Raw genomic sequence first — 15,014 nt, forward strand, 5'->3', positions numbered from 1 at the left:
CATGGAAAGTACCCCCAAATTTCTTTCCTAGCCTACCATAGCAAATGAACAAGCTGGGGTCCTTCCCATCCACTCTTTGTACGCCTCTTGCAGGACTGTGAGAGCCAAGTACTACCTGCTATGTGCTTACGATGTTTTCCTGGCACTATAATATTCCCAGTTAAGATAACTGGAAAATAAAATAAGCTCAGCTTTGGGCCAAACAAGATTCACCAAGAAGATCAGCCCTGTTTTGACACCAGAGTTTGCCTGTTTCTGCAGATTTTGCAAAAGTAAGAGAGGAAAATTTCAAATGAGAAGAGTTATACAATAGAATTTACATTGAGAGGCTGCTGGCATGCATCAAACCATCCAAAGCAATCCCAGGCTCCTGAAGCCAAGATAGTCACTACTCAAGCTATCAGTTGCATGTGTTTAGAACACACTGGTTGCCAAAATCTACATGAGAGCCAGGCACCAGGGCTCAATCCTGTAATCCCAGCTACTCAAGAGGTTGAAATCTAAGAAACATGGTTAGAAGCCAGCCCAGGCAGGAAAGTCTGTGAGACTGTTATCTCCAATTGAAACACCAAAAAGCTAGATATAGAACAATGGGTCAAGTGATAGAGTGCTAGCCTTGAGCATAAAAGCTCAAGGACACTACCCAGGCCTGCACAAAAAACAAACAAAACAAAACTTAGATATGGAATCTTAACTACTCAGTAGGCCAAGATCTGAGGACCATACTCAGAAATCAGTCTGGGCAGAAAAGTCCATGAGACTCTTATCTCCAGTTAACTACCGAAAGAAAGCCTTCAGTGGAGGTGTGGCTCAAGTGTTAGAGCTCCAGCTTTGAGCAAAAGAGCCAAACAGGAGTGCCAGGTTCTGAGTTCAAGCCCCAGTACTGGCACCCACCCCCATAAAAAACTCACATATGTCTTCATTCAGCATAAACGATGTGGCAACATGATCCAAGGGGACTTGCAGAGCCCTAATGCTACTCTGACACGAAGAGGTTCATGACTTGCCAGTTGATATAGAATCAACCATAAAGCAAATGAGAGTATTGGTCAGGTGCCAGTGACTCATGCCTGTAGTCCTAGATACTGAGGAGACAGTTCAAAGCCTGCCCCGGCAGGAAATTCCATGACAATCTTATTTCCAATCAACCACCAAGAAGACACAAGTAGAGCTATGATTCAAGTGGTAGAGTGCCAGGCAGAGAGGAAAAGAGAGCGTGCCCAGGCCTAAGTTCAGTAATAGCATCAGAAAAAAAAAAAAAACATGACAGCAGAATGCTGAAACAGTGCTCTGAGATGCATCAGCTTTTGTACAAGGAAGCATGCCACAGTGGCAGGAGAGAGGAGCAGTAGAGTTCAGGTGATGAGAAAAAGTGTAAATTCCCACCCTCCCTCAGAAGACAGCAGCGCTCCAGAGCGCACCCCCACACACGGGGCTCCTGTCCACGACCCCACACGATGTTTAGAGATCCCACCGTGGAAATGTTTAACTTTTTATTTTGTTTGGTGTTGTGTGACAGAGCCAAGTCCACAAAGAAACAACCAGAACATCTATTGCCAGGTTCTATTTCAACTGGTGTGAGCTGTTTACTTTGGTTGCTACCAATCAAAACAAACTCTTCAGTCTTTTATCCCATGTAGTGCATAAGAACCTTGACCCAGAACTACTGTCATGTGCAGGGGTCAGAAAGATGAGTGAGTTTTCTTGACTTGAAGGAGTCGGTATTCTGGGGACTGAGGAAAAAGCCTAAAGTCATATAACTTGGCAATTTGGAAGGGCAGCTTGAGGGGGGAGTTCTTGGTACTGGTAAGGGATCAGGAAAATGGGGTCAGGGGAAAGGCAGCAGTTTAACACCAAAGATTTCCACACAACGTGCAAAGATAAGGGACAAGCTTCTTAAAGGAGCTGCAGATTACTAGGTGCTTGACTAAAGAATATGAATGTAGTCAGGCATGCTTAGGTTCAAATTCCAGATCTCAATTTACTGTGTGATCAAAGGTAAATTACTTAAATCCTTTCTGCCTCACTATTCTTATCTGTGAAGTCTGAATGATAGCATTATTATGAATCATTATGAAACCACCTAGGACTACAAAGATTAATTGGACGAATGCATGTAAGTATTCAGCATGGCCCAGCATGTGGTAACCTTGAGGAACAGCTAGCTATTGTTATTAACTGTAGTCAACTGTGACAATGCTGTGACAATGCTGCAGAATGGGTGGGGTAGCTCATGCCTGTATTCCCAGCTCTCTGGAGGCATACGCAGGGAGATGGAGAGTTTGGTGGTCAGCTAAGTCTACAGCGGGAGATCCTTTCTCAAAACAAACTATAATACTGGCTGATGCCAGCCATTTGTAGACAGTACAAAGACATCTTCGCACTGATTATTCTGCTTTTAATTAATTCAACATGCAGACCTTTCTGAGCCATTAGGCAACAGATGATTGGTTCTTGATCTTCGTGTCTCCTTTCTCCCGGGTACTGGGTGTGTAGTTGCCTGGGCCAAGTGCTGCCAGTAACTTTTGGGAGATTCAAGGTTTCTCAGATTTCAGAATCTACCCAGAGGGAGCTGCTGTGGGGAATTTCCACAGATCTTTCCACATATGCCACTAGGAACACCGCAGTGGTCCTGCGTCTCCCAATGAGTTCTTCTCTTCCTCAATGTCATGGTTCTGTCTTTTTTTAAATTTTGCTGGTCCTGGGGTTTGAACTCTCAGGCCTGTGTACTGTCCCTGAGCTACTTTTGCTCAAGGCTAGCACTTGAGCCACTGTCCCAGTGCTCTGAGTTCAAATTATACCTACTTGCTGTGTGTGGAGGCTTTGAGAAAATACTGAGTCTTATCAATCACTTCCTTGTGTTTCTACGGTGGGGTAAAAAAATATAGCTCATATTTCTAGGAAGACTACACTGTCAGGAGGAAATACTTAGATAGGTCATAGAAAATATACAGAATTAAATGAGATAACAAAAATAAAGTACCTAGGACAATATCTGTAATAAAGCAAATACTAATTTTTATTTATATCATTCCTTGATTTTCCATTATGCATGTATCTAGTACATGCATAAAATCCTTTTTTGTTTCAAAGGATTTACTGTCTGTAATTATGAGAAAACTGAGAATGAGTTACCAATTCTGTTTAATAGCCACATGGGACTTATACAACTCAAACTAGGTCATATTTTTTTAATCTCTTTGATGAGAAGGAGAAGTCAGCTACCCTTTAGACTTTGGCTTTGTGAACTTACCATCTGTTCTCAACAAATAGATCTGAAGACCCAGCAGGCATTGCTTGCCACTCCTGAAAGGAGTGGTACCAATGATAACAGGGACCACTTTCATGATCCTCACTATGAACAATTAATGTATGTTATCTCATTTGAACCTCACAACTCCATTAGGCAGGTAACGTTAGCCCCATTTTCTAGTTGGAAAACTAAGGGTCAGAAAGGTTAGAATCATTATGTTAGTCAGACTTCTCATTGCTGTGATAAAACCTGGGCCAGGCAGTTTAAAGGAGAGGAAGGGATTGCTTTAGTTCATGATTTCAGAGGTTCAAACACATGGTAGTCTGGCTTCATTGTTTCTGGACCCTGATATGGTAGAATGTCATGTTCACCTCCTGGCAGCCAGGGAGCAAAGACTCAAATAGGAAGGAGTTAAAGTCAGATACAATCCCCAACAACACACCATTAGTGACCTATTTCCTCTAGATAGGCCCCACCAACTGAAGTTTCCAGTATCTTCCAAAACATGCCACCAGCTGAAGACTAAGCCTTCAAACATGAGGCTATGGGGACATTTCATATTCAAACTCAACACCACTCTGCTCGGTGCAAATGGCTCATGGCTATAATTCTACTCCTCAGGCTCACAGCTCAAGAAGATAAATCCAAGTCTCTTCTATCCATTTAACCAGCATAAAGCTGGAAATGGAGGTATGGCTCAAGTGGTAGAGTACCAGCCTTGAGTGAAAAAGCTAAACAAGAGTGTGAGGCCCTGAGTTAAAGCCCCCCCTACTGGCACAGTATGAAAAGCAAAAAACAATAAACAATGAAAAACCCAACCCCTGTCCCCACAAAAATCCCACCTTAACGTCTTTCTAGATTATACAACTGGGTATTCCGGATTGGCAATATAAACACATTTCTATAACTCACAGTTTTGTAAACATGAATAAGTCAGCAGCTTATCACTCCCTTCAAGTATTTTCCATCTGAAAAATTGAACACTGATTTTCATATTCATCCATCTCCCCAACATTGAAGACCCACTGGGTGCTAAGCATTGTTTTAAAAGGCTGCAGATGTGTGAGCAAAAAGTTCGGAGTGTGTTTTCCTAATTCTCACAGGCTATGATTCAGACAAATGTGTTACATCAAATGCCTAGGATTTGGCAGTTACTTTATTAATGCTCACAGCAATCCTATGTTAAGTGGTGCTCTTTTCCACACCCACATTATCTGCTGTTATTAAATGTCAAAATAAGACTAAGCGTCCAGACTGAGAAAAAAAATGGAGTACTAGGTTCCTCTTAATTGGCTATAATTAGTTGATGGCTCCACATAATTAGTGTCAGTTTGAGAATGTAGTAGACAGATGTCATCTTCAAAAGCTGACTCAGCCTTTGTCAGTGAATATTGGAGGTTCAACATTCTGCTTTTAATATCCAGCCCACTGCCTTGTATGTATTAGATAATGAATGTATAATTGTTGAATAAAATTGAGTATTCATTACTATTATGTAGTAGTCTTCAAGTTGCATTATACCTGATATTTACTCTTAAATTTTGTATAAGGACATCTGGATTAAAAAAAGTAAAGTTATAGCTAGTATAAATTAAAAAATAGAATATAAACAGAGGTAGAGAACAGTGGTGAATACCTGTCTTAGATAGAAGTTTTTCTCTTTCTCCAAAGTAACCCCCTTCTTCTATTTTTGAATCCATCTCTTCTTATGCAAAGGATTACTAGTAAGAATGGGTGACCCCAAGATTCTGCCTTTGGAGTTTTGCCATACTAAAAGTTCTATTGCTTTTTTTAGTCTTAAAGTCACAGACCCAGAATCCATAGCCAGATACATTTTGTGAAGACACTCAATTTTAGTTTCTATTTTTGAAGTAAAATTAAGACAATGCTAACTTCTATGATGAGGAGCACTAAATAAGATGATCTCCAAGGTCACCCAGTACTTTGAATAAGAAGAGAATGTGAGTCTAGAAGCAGGAAGAGGAGTCACATGCCACAGTAGCTAAATGTACTGGAAATGTTATTGTACCCCACCATAGCCCCCTTGACACTCAATGCCCCTTAGATACTGACTGCTTGGCACCTCAAGTCTCTGTGACTCTGATGCAGTCTTTTCCTGACCGTAGAAACTGTACTGCCCATGCCTAAGACAGAATAAAATGGTCACAGTTAATCCTCCCACATTGGCGTCAGCCAATGGCAAATTGGAGGTAGAGGATAGATGCAGACTCTTACCCCTCAAGTGGAACCACTCTGAGACAGGAAGGATCTATACTTCCTCCAGGATGACCCAAAAGACTGAGCTCCAGAGGCCCGAAGTGACAACCTGCTTGCCACACACTCTCTACTGGCTTCCTTCTTTTCTTGTCTCTATTCTGCACTTGTTTCCCAGTGCTTCCTGGAAAGCCTTGGTCCTTTTCTCAGAATCTATTTCTGGGAAGACCAACCTAAAATAGGAGGACAATTTTCAAGAGTCATTGTAAAAGAGGAGATATTTATTTATGCCTAACTTTGTGATATTAGCAGGTAAAGGAGTGAAGGTAAGAAAAAAATGGAGGCTTATAGGGCTACACAAAACTTAGAAAGACAAATTGTCTGCGTTGGTATGGTAGGGAGACCATCACTAAGAGATGTAGAGGGGAAATTGAGCTGTAGCACCACTGGTGCAGCTAAGCCAGACAGCACTGAGTAGGGAATGGGTTTGTGTCTTCAGAGCTCTGCCTTTCCTTCCCAAAGCACAGAAGAGCTTGGACACATCAAAGAAGAAAAAATGAATGAGAGAACATCAGAATAGCAACAATGAAAAGAAAAGCAAAGGGGTTGGGTTTGTGGCTCAATCATTGATTCTACAACCCAGAAAAAATAAAAAGGAGAGGAGGAAAATATCCCACCTTATTATCTACCAGTTATTGTTTTACCATTAGTTTACATGTCTGTTCCTAAGACGTTTGAAAGTGAAGTCTAGCATGGGGCTGAGGGGCATGTCCTAGCAGCCTAGCAAACATGATAGGAAACAGGAAGGCAAATGCAGAGAAGATAGATGGTGTGAAGCAACAGAAGTGCCAGGAATGTTGGAAATGGGCTTTCTGGGTGAAGTGAAGGAGATTACAGGCTGTGACTGCAAGTGGGATAATAAATCTCAGAAACAGAGAAGGCTGAGTGTGATGGGTTGAGCTGGGAAGGTGGCTCAGTGGTAGAGCGCTTGCCTTGCATGCATGAGGCCCTGGGTTCAATTCTTCAGCATCACATAAACAGGAAAAAACCACTTTGGTGCTGTGGCTCAAGTGGTAGGGTGCTAGCCTTGAGCTGAAGAGTTGAGGGACAGTGCCGAGGCCCAGAGTTCAGGCCCCATAACCATCAGAAAAGAAAAAAAAAAAGATGGGTCAGAAGTGAAGGTCTTTAGCTCAGGAAATATTGCTGGGGTCAAGGAATCTGAAAGATTATTGCTGTGTCTTCTCTCCCAACCCACCCATCCATACTATGGACTGAGCCCTGGACCTAATAAAGGCTAGACAAATGCTCTGCCACTTAAGCCACACTTCCACTCCTTTGGGTCCTTTTCTTTTCTTTTTGTAGTTTTTTTTTTTAAGATAATCTTACTAACTTTGTCAGTGCTGTCTTCAAACTCCTGCCTTTGATTCCTGAGTTTCTGAGGTTACAAATGTGTTCTACCACACGCAGCGAATGAAGTGAAGGGACAAAGAAGGGTCAGCGACAGCAGAAACTCCTGCAGGAGAAGGCAGGGTAGATCCTGGGAGTCCCTTCTGGGACTGTCTCAAGCTTCTGCTGAGCTGAGCAGCAGAGAGGTTAGGCTAACAAGAGGGTAAAAACTCACTGGCCACCCCCGTTGCCCAATGACTTGAGGAGCAGGCCAGGAGCAGAACTCCATGCTGAAAATGATGGGGAGAACAGAGATTTATTTCACAGAGCATATTTCACGCAAAGAGGCAAAAACTAAACTTAAAAATGGATTTATAGACATAAAGATTGTGGTGGTTGTTTTTATGTCTCAACTTGGCTACATCCAGGTATTTTGTCAAACATTAGTCTAGATGTTTCTGTGAGAGTGTTTTGTTTTGTTTTCAAAGATGGGGTTCATATTGAAAACACTTAGATCAGCAACTTTTGAGTAAAGCCAATTATCCTCCAAAATGTGGGTGAGTCTCACCAGATCAACTGATGGCCTTAAGGGATAAAGACTTGCTTCTTCTAACAAAGAAGGAATTATGCCAACAGATAGGCTTTGGATTTGAACTGCAACATTGAATCTTCCTTAAGTCGCCAGACAGACTGCCTGTCCATCCAGCAGTTTTGAGAATTGCCAGCAGATTTGAGAATTGCCTGCCTGGACATTGAGCTATTTCCTCTTCCTCCTCTTCTACCTCCTTCTTTTCTCTTTCCTCTCTGTCTCTGTCTCTGTTTCTCTCTCTCTCTCTCTCTCTCTCTCTCTCTCTCTCTCTGTGACTCTCTCTCTGTCTCTCTCTTTCCTCTTTCTCTCTGTCTCTCTGTCTGTCTGTCTGTCTGCCTCTCTCTCTCTCACTCTCACTTGCTCTTGCTCTCTCTCTGTCTTCTCTTCTCTCCTCCCTCTCTTCCTCTCTTCTCATTTCCCTTTCCTCCAGTCTCTTCTCCCCTTTCCCTTCCCTTTCCCTTCCCTTTCCTTCTCTTCTCTCTGTCTTTCTCACTAGTTCTGTTTCTCTGGAAAACCCTGACCATTATAAGGACTTACTTTTATCTACAATGTAGTGGGGTCCAAAGATAATAGGAAAAGGCAAATTGGTCAAAGGCTGAGAGAGATCAGGGCCAGGGCAAGACTGTCTGAATAGGGAGTCTGAATAAGGAACAGATTTGTAGGAGTCACATGAATGGCACAATGGCACAAACCTTTATTCTGATAGAATTAACTGCAGGAAATTAAAATTCATTCTAGTTGTTTTAAAGTTTTAGATTTAACGTAGGTAAACAGGTACTTATAAGCCTTAGGAAAGGCTGTTTCCAGAAATGATTCCTAGCGTGACACAGTTAAAGGGTGTTCCAGCGGGTTGTTCTTCAGCTACCACCAAGAAGACAGGCCCTTGTGGATTGCCACCAGAAAAGAGTACCAAACAATCCATTGTTTTCTCTTCAGTCCAGTGTTCTGAACACTCTCAGAGCCTGAAATACCTTTAGGAGCCCATAAAAATTCAGTAATGTTTTGATAAAATGGGAAAAAATGAGTTTTTAAGCTGAATTGTAATAATAATAATGATAATAATGTAGCTGGGTGCTGGTGGCTCACACATATAATCCTAGCTACTCAGTCATAACTTGATACCAACCTTGGGACACATAAATTCATGGAATTCCATTTTCTAAGTAGTCATCAAAAAGCAGAAGTATGGCTCAAGTGATAGAGTACCAGCTGATCAAGTTAGCAGAGAAAATGTGAGGGCTGTGTTCAAACTCTGGTACTAACAAATAACAACAACAACTGTAATGATAATGATTATAATTATGATCAAATTGATTCATTTTACCTCTATACAGCCACAGAATATAATTTATTTTTTTCTCTTTTTAGAGGAAAGTGGTGTATCAATGCTGAGTGCCTAAAGGTAGTGACTATCAATGCAATCCTAAAGCCAAGGCCACAGCCATTTTCCTGTGTAATTGCCTTTTTTTGGGGGGGTGGGGGGAGGGTAGCGGGAGGAATGCCAGTACTGGGACCAGAACTCAAGGCCTGAGCACTGTCCTGTGGCTTTTTTGCTCAAGGTTAGTGCTCTGCCACTTGAGCCACAGCTCCACTTCCAAATTTTTTAGTAATTAATCAGAAATAAGAGTCTCACAGATTTTCCTTCTGGTGCTGGCTTCAAATGACAACCCTCAGATTTCACCCTCTATAATAGGACTTCAGGTGTAAGCCAATGAGACTCAGCATTAACCATATTTAACCTGATTTAAACATTAACAATGCATATATTTATAACATCACATGAGCCAAGAGCTGGTGGCTCCTATCTATAATTCTAACCACTCAGGAATCTAATATCTGAGGACCGAGGTTTGAAGCCAGCCTGGCCAGGAAAGTACATGAGATTCCAATTGACCACCAAAAAAGCCAGAGATGGAGCCGTGACTCAAGGGGCAGAACACCAGCCTTGAAGAAAAAAGCAAAAGGTGAGTGCTCAGTCCCTGAGTTCAAGCTCCGGTACTGGCACACACACACATGAAAATTACATGGTACCCTATTAATATATACATTTTTGTTTTTATGTATTATTTACGAATAAATTAAAAAGGAAAAAGGATTTCTAGTCTCTGCAATAGTAGAAGCTGAGTGTTTGTCTCACACATCTAGTAAGAATGAATACAAGTCCTTACTCAAGGAGAAAGGAAGGCTGAAGTAACTGGTAATGAACACGGGCAATGCTCTCTCATCTGTTGAGCTTAGAAAATGCCATGGCCCTCCAACTTTATACCTACACTAGTATCATAACATGGGCAACTTCATGTATGAAAGGAATTAGTTATCTGCTCTGTACTTTCCTCCCTTAAAAGATGTAGTCTATTGCAAAGAAGCAACATAGCCTAATAATTTATTTGAATCAAAGTACCAGTTACCAAAACCCCAAATCAGAAACACTCTAGGGCTGGAGATATAGCTCAATGCTACATACTTGCTTAGTTTTCACAGGCTCTAGGTTCAAGCCCTGGCACTGAAAAGCAAACTTCCAAATTACAACCATTTATTATATTTCTATCATCTCTTAAGAGTATGACATTTGACTAGGTTGTGTTAATTCCCAGGAAGCTCAAACCTTCATAATTTTTGCAAATGCAAAGTAATGCTGGATTCACTTGCCAGAATACAGACTAAATTCATGTTTTACTGGGGACATGACACTTTACAATGAAAGCCTAGACATCTTGTGCTGAAATCTTATTACCAACTATATTATCCCCTAAAAGAAATCCTCTCTAACTCAGGAGAGTTCCCACATTTCTCCCTATTCTTGTCTCAGTGAGGCTAGAAATCAGAAACATGATTCATTACCTAGAATTAACTTTTGGACAGGCAGAATTTCAAACAGTTGGCAAATAGAAATTCTATTTTGGCAGTGGAAAGAATTACAATAGGTTTCTCTTGGACAGATTTGCAATGACATTTGACAGAGTAAAGGAGGTTGTTGATTCAGATAGCTAGAGGTGATCTAAGTTATCAGGTTTGACTGTGGTTTGAGTGTGTTATCCAAAATTTCATGTGTTAGAGGTTCAGAACTTAATGTGATGTTGTTGGGCGGGTAGTGTGGACCTTAAGAGGCGGGGCCTATTGGGAGGACCTTAAGCCATTGGAATGGCTCTCCTAGGAAGGGATTGTAGTAGGTATCACAGGACTCTGAGTTCTCAAGACAGCAAGTTGTTTAAGAGGGAATCTGACCTCTGAATTGCTTCCTCTCTGGCCCTGTGTCTGTTCCACCCACTCAAGTTTTTATCATGATGCCAGAGGCTCTCACCAGAGCCAAACTGATGCTGGCATCATACCTTGAGCCTCCAGAATTATGAACCAAATAAATGTCTTTCTTTTTTTTACACTTACATTCCACCCAACATATTTACTTATTAATTCATAAGCTAAATTGGAAAAAAATACCTTAAATGAAGTCAGGTCCACAGAAACAAAGGATCTATGCTTTCCCTTATATGTGGAAGCTAGATTTCGTTTAAACTTCTTTTTCTTGTTTTTCTTCTTCTTCTTTTTTTTTTTTTTTTTGGTCCAGTTGTGGGGCCTGAACTCTGGGCCTGGGCGCTGTCCCTCAGCTCTTCAGCTCAAGGCTAGCGCTCTACCACTTGAGCCACAGCGCCACTTCCGGCTTTTTGCTTATATGGTGCTGGGGAATCAAACCCAGGGCCTCAGGCATGCAAGGCAAGCGCTCTACCACTGAGCCACCTTCCCAGCCCCCTTTTTCTTGTTTTTAAATGAATAAGACAGGCTCAGGAATTTGGTAAAATGCAAAAGAGGCAGACAAAAATTTCATTAGGATTTAGTAAGTGCAAAACCCTGAGTTCAGTTTCTGGCATTAAAGGAGAAAACAATTCATTAGGAAAAATTCTAAAAAGCCCAACAAGATCAGCAGTAGGGAATAAATCAGTCTGTCTTACACTGTGAGGAGAGGGCTGGTCAGCATAAGCCCAAAGGAGAATGTAACCAAATAAAGCATTTCCAACAGAGAGTAAAAAACCAACCCCTATAGAATGGAATCACAGTTTAGCTTTGTTTTATAGTCCCCCATCTTCTGGCAACATGTAGGACATTCTCCAGGAAATAGCTGTAACATTTCTCTCCCTCTCAAGAAAAGAGTGTGGGAAGGCAATTGAGTATGAGTTAATTATTACAGAATATTTTCATTAAGATGCTTCTGGATGATAATGACAGAAAAAAATCCTACTCACCTTAGGGAAGGAATTCACTAGACTGTGTAACTGAAAATCCAGTGGTACTACGGACTTTAGGCACAGCTGGATTCAAGGTTCAACTGTATTCATAAGTCATGGTTTTTCTTCATCTCTGAGCTCTGTCTTTCACTGGGTGATTTTGGCCTCAGGTTCTACAAGAAAGCATATTGCAGAAGCTCTACCTTTAGATTCTCTCAAGTTCTACTCTGAAGAGAGAGAGAGAGAGTGAGAAAGAGAAAGAGACTGACAGACAGACCGACAGACAGAGACAGAGGCAGGGAGGAGAGAGAGGAGAGACAGAAGAGAGACTCCTAGAGGAGCTAGAGCGAGAGAGCATTTACTTCTGTCCCAAAACACTTAGCAAATATGTTATTGTACTTTAGCAACTCTTGTGGGCCTTATATCAGCCTTCAACTGAATCTACAGTCTGGACAATGTTAGACTATCCTTAACAAGATACCTTATGGGACAAAAGTGGGAAAATCACTAGGATCTCTGGTACTAAGAAGAAGGACAGTGTAAGTGAATAAAAATCAGAGATAACTGAAAACGCGAATGGTCAGAATGTCCATGAAACGTCAGGAGAAACCTAAAGTCTAGTCTTATTTGAATTTACAGCACTAAATACTATATGACATTTGATACATTCCAAACTGAATGAGACAGCAGGGTGTGTTGACAGCATGTTTGAGAGGAAGGGAAACCGGAAGTTGTTAGAATTAGCACAGAACTAGTCTCAAGGATGGATAAGTACTGGCCTTGTTTGGTTTCTGTTTCCCGTGTGATTCTGTGTAATTCATCTCACCTTTCTGGTTTTCAGTCATTTCTCTCTCTCAGTATCTCCCTCCCCCCTCTCTCTCATTTTTAAACAGTCATTTGTGTTAGCTATTTTACTGGGTTATTGTGTGGCTGGAATCAGGTAAAAGTATTGAGGAGGAACATGTTTTTATTAATTTATTATAAGAAATAGTTGCATAAAGATATGACATATTTTTTCCATAAAGAATGATGAGATTAATGTCCTTCATATGCTTCACTTCTAAGGATTATGCACTTCCTGAATTTCTGGTACAGCAAAGCAAAACCAGGGATTGAACCCAGAGCTTTGTGCTTGCTGTGCAGTACTCTATCACTTGAGCCAGGCTAACCCACCCCAGTCCCAGTTCTTAAATTTCTGACTGCAAAATGTAAAGCAAATTGGCTAGAAGTATAGCTCAGTGGTAAAGTACTTATCTCCCATGTATGGGGTTCTGGGTTCCATGCAAGAAACACACACACACACACACACACACACACACACACACACACACACACACACACAAAGTAAAAAAAAAAATTTAAATGATACAAGTTGCTTTTACTGGGTCTAGCAACTAAATCTGAAGTGTTAGTCATTTATTGAGTTTTTACTAAAACGTATGAGGGAGTTTAACATTAGACTAGGGATCAAGGTAATCCACTCTAAGATTTTTTTTTCAGTCTTATTCTCTTATTCTTTATTCATTCTGTAGCTGCTTGTGTGTGTGTGTGTGCGCGCACACACACGCACACCTGTGTGTGGTGTGTGTGTGTGTGTGTGTGTGTAATGAACAATGAATTCATAGAATTTACAGCCAAGATGTCATTAAAATGTTAAATCAACCACGTGCTGTGGCACACATCTGCAATCCCAGCTACTTGGGAGTCAAAGATAGCAAGATTATAGTTTGATGCCAAATTGGGCAACAATTAATGGGATTTCCATTTCATAGACAAGCCAGGCATGATGGAACATGAGGGCTACTTGGAAGATGGAGGAAAGGTAAGAGGATCACAGCCCAACGCTGTCCTAGGGAAAAGTAAGAACCCTTGTATGAGAAACAAACTAAAAAGCAAAAGAACTTGGGGGCATCCTACTTGAGCAGTAGAGTGCTTGAGTTTAATCCTCAATACTGTGAAATGTTGAGTAACACAAATGACACACAAACTGACAAGACCTATAAGACAGCTTTGAATGGGAGTTTGTTTTGATGGAGAGAAGTAGTGACATAAAAACTTAAATGAGAAATAGAATTAGTCTTTATGACAATGTGTGGATGGTGATGCAGACAATTAAAATTAGATTTAATTACAATTCAAATTCAAATTCCAGATAGACAGAAACCCCTGGTACAAGTGTTTCACACTGACTCTTGGTTTTTGGCCATACAGCATCTGTGACCCCATTTTATACCTTTTCTCCTTGGAAGAAACTCACCTCTGTCTATAGTTTTAACAAATGCAGACATGTAACCAAAGCCTGACTGCAACACTCTTTCCTCTATGTTAATTGTTTTCAAGAATGAACATTTGCTTCAAGTTAGCCAGCCAGGTGTTTTTCTAGACTTTTTCTTATACAGCATGAGAAAACTCTGAGTCATTTTGCTGCAGTTATTAAGCTAAGAGTGTATAAAAGTGTAAAGTTGCCAACTGTAGGGTTAGAGGAATCCAAGCAATATTTTTATTAATAAGACTGAACAAAAAGAAGACAGCCAGGATCAGCAATCCTGAAAAACAGTTAAGATTTATTCCTTTGGGTAACTCCCCACTATTTCTGGACCCAGTCATGATAACTTAAAAAAAAAGCCTTAGAGAATAAGGCTTTGTAACAAAATGAAATCATCTTAAAGAACTGCCAAAGGCCTTGCCCTCCAGTGAAGATAATAACAGAAACAACAAACTAAAACCTTACTAAAAGTAACCTAAGAGAAGAGGCCAAGAGATAAACAATAACTTGCTCTCAACTTGTAGAAGCTGAGGGAAAGCTGACTCTGGCAGGGTCATGGTAGCCAGTTTAAATAGCACAACTGAAAGTGAAGCCAGCAGCACAGATTCTATTTTTTTTTTTAAAAAAGGCTTTGCTATACTGAGCGCCACTGCTTGGCTCTCAGACAAGAAAGGGAACTTGTGACCAAAAGGGACACTCCAAAAAGAATTTCAATGAAGTACAACTTGAGCAGAAACAATAAGTTGCCCAGATTTCTTGGCTCACAGACAGAGAGCCTGGCATGTGGAATGAATGTCATCAGTAGACAATGCAGCCTTGATTGGTACCTATGGAGCCTGCTGCCCACGTGGTCTTCTTGGGCTGGCTTCCTGGTAAACTCTATTTGGTGAGTGCCAATACATTTCGTTCTGTTTTCTGGACTTGTTGTTGTTTCTTTCCTCCAGATCATTCCCACAGAAACCTTTCCCACCCCGGACACTCTGATAGATATTCTTTACTAACATGTCATCATAGAAAATTTTCCTACTGGAGTGCAAAGCAATATTGATGGTAGAAATGTAAAATGGATCAATCCTTTACAGAATC

This window comes from Dipodomys ordii, unplaced genomic scaffold (assembly GCF_000151885.1).
Source record: "Dipodomys ordii isolate 6190 unplaced genomic scaffold, Dord_2.0 Scaffold49, whole genome shotgun sequence".
Lineage (NCBI taxonomy): Eukaryota > Metazoa > Chordata > Mammalia > Rodentia > Heteromyidae > Dipodomys > Dipodomys ordii.